Consider the following 2,500-nt stretch of genomic DNA (forward strand, 5'->3'; position numbering starts at 1 on the left):
CTTAATGGGATTCTTTAGGCCTGGGGATAGGGCTATTAGTTACTTGGGCAAGTGAAGCGAATACATAGCCTCTCCTTGTCAAGTCAGACGTCCACCTCCTCGTGGTACCGCTGGATGCAGTGTGGCGCGCCTCTTTGAGGTTGCGCTCCTGTAACTAAGTGGCGTCGTGGCGTAGTGCGCCCCGAAGGTCTTCGGGCCATGTGCCTAGGTCATGGTGAGTTGTGGGGCCAAGAAAGACCAGGCTTCTTGGGGAGCTCTCGGCTGTCAATCCGTTTGCTCCCCTACACGCAGTAAATTCTATGATGGAACAAAATAATAGATTGAATGTCCCGGGCTCTCGGATGGCCCGGGGTCTGCGTGTGCAGAGCGAATGCTCTGCCAGTGCGGAGGACCCTGACGGGGTCGTATCTGGCTCTAGGCGATCCACTTCGGATGGAGCCTTAAATACGGCTGAACACGGCAGCCATAACAGAGCCGAGGCTGAACACGGCAGCCAAGAGTCTTACAGTTGTGGGCACTGCCCCAAGGAGTTCCGGACCAAGAGTGGTCTTGGGCTGCACGTAGCAAGAGCCCACATTGAGGTGGCCAACAGGGCTGTCAATGTCGAGCGTGTTAAGGCCAGATGGTCTGTGGAGGAAGTTCGTCTCATGGCTCGTGCTGAGGCTACAGCCACCTTAGCCGGGGATGTTCTCTTCATGAACCAGCACCTGCAGGAGAGAATCCCTGATAGGAGTCTCGAAGCCATCAAGGGTAAGCGTCGACAAGAGGCTTACCGCGAGATGGTTAGAGGCTTCTGCCAAGAGATGCGGCAGCGTTGCACGATGGGCAGTGCTGCTGACATCGATGAGGGCGACCGGACGGACGAAGCAATGATAGGAGCTGAGTCCGTCCCGATAACGGCCATGGAGACAGCTATTAACGAAAGATCGAACGATCCAAGCGCACATCAGCCTCCCCCTGGGCAGAGTTCTCAGAGGCTGCGTGACCATATACAATTACTCATAGAGCAGAGTACAGCGGTCCGCGGCTTTGAGGCTGATACTCTCGTAGGCACGGCGAGAGATGCTCTCCTGTCGGGGGCGGTCGACGTCCATGCCATTGAGAGATGGCTGGGCAAGATCTTCCCGCCGGCAGTTCAAGTGCGCCCTCCACAACGCGCGAAGACTAGACGGCCCGGTCCTCATCCGACCGTCAGAGAGAATAAGAAGCAGAAAAGGAAGAGGGAATTTGCGGTCACGCAATCCCTGTACAAGAAGAACAAGAAAACCTGCCTCGCACATATACTCGAGGGTGACTCGGGACGCAAGCGTCCGTCCGCTGTTGAATTCTGCGATTACTGGCGTCCCGTTATGGAGGCGACCAGTGTCGCGGATGGAGATATGACGGCCTTGCGGAACCGGTTTCGAGTCGAGGACAGGATGGCGAGTGCTAGCCAGAGCCTTCCGTCGGGTGCCAGAGGGATTCATCTCGAAGGCCTCGGCGAGGGCGCCGTCGCAGACCCAGTCAATGCGATGGATAGGACCTTGCTCTGGGATCCGATCACTACAGCCGAAATCAGACGGATCTCTGTAAAGACTGGCACTGCGCCCGGATTGGATCAGATTACGCCGAGAATGTGGAACGCTGTTCCCTTCGTTCTTCGTGCGCTTCTGTTCAATCTGCTGCTTCTTGCGAGGGAGGTTCCCATGTCGATCGCCACAACACGAACGGTATTCCTGGAGAAGGGAGGTATGTCCGCCGTGCCTGCACCCGCGGAGTACCGACCTCTAAGTATAGGATCCGTCGTATTGAGACACTTCCACAAGATAATTGCGAAACGATTAGCAGCTCTTGACATCTTCGACGCTCGCCAAAGGGGTTTTCGGCCGGTGGATGGTGTCTGTGAGAACGTCACAGTGCTGTCCGCCGTGCTCGGGGATGCCCGGAGGCAGCGAAGAACTTTACATCTGGCATGTGTAGACCTGTCGAAGGCATTCGACACGGTCTCGCACGCCGCAATACACACAACTCTCGATGAGCTGGGACTCCCTAGGGAGTTTCGGGAGTATGTGAGAGCTGTCTATTCGGGTGCTCGGACGGTATTGCATATGTCCGGCACCAAGGAAGTGTCGGCCATTAAAGTCGGCCGTGGCGTGAGACAGGGAGACCCGCTGTCGCCCCTGTTGTTCAATCTGGTCGTGGATAGAGCACTGGGAATTCTCTCGGAGGATGTTGGTTACCGGATGGGTGGTCGGCTCGTCAGCGCCCTTGGCTACGCTGACGACATTGTGCTCCTGGCCTCTACCAAGGCAGGTCTACAGGAGAACTTGACACGGCTTCACGAGGCCTTTATGCGAAATGGACTTAGCATCAACGCTAAGAAGACTGGAGTGCTGTCCATGGTGGCGTCCGGCAGAGACAAAAAGGTGAAAGTCGACACAACACCTTACTTCACCGTGGGGGGAGCGCTGATACCGCAAAGATCCCCAGTCGATGTTTGGGCGTACCTGGGCTGCATGTA

General features: G+C 56.4%; 1 pseudogene; it reads left to right on the forward strand.

Moving 5' to 3' along the window:
- LOC118648399 overlaps positions 1-2,500 on the forward strand; it is an 8,293-nt pseudogene that overhangs the window by 3,128 nt on the left and 2,665 nt on the right.

Source organism: Monomorium pharaonis, unplaced genomic scaffold (genome assembly GCF_013373865.1).
Source record: "Monomorium pharaonis isolate MP-MQ-018 unplaced genomic scaffold, ASM1337386v2 scaffold_413, whole genome shotgun sequence".
Lineage (NCBI taxonomy): Eukaryota > Metazoa > Arthropoda > Insecta > Hymenoptera > Formicidae > Monomorium > Monomorium pharaonis.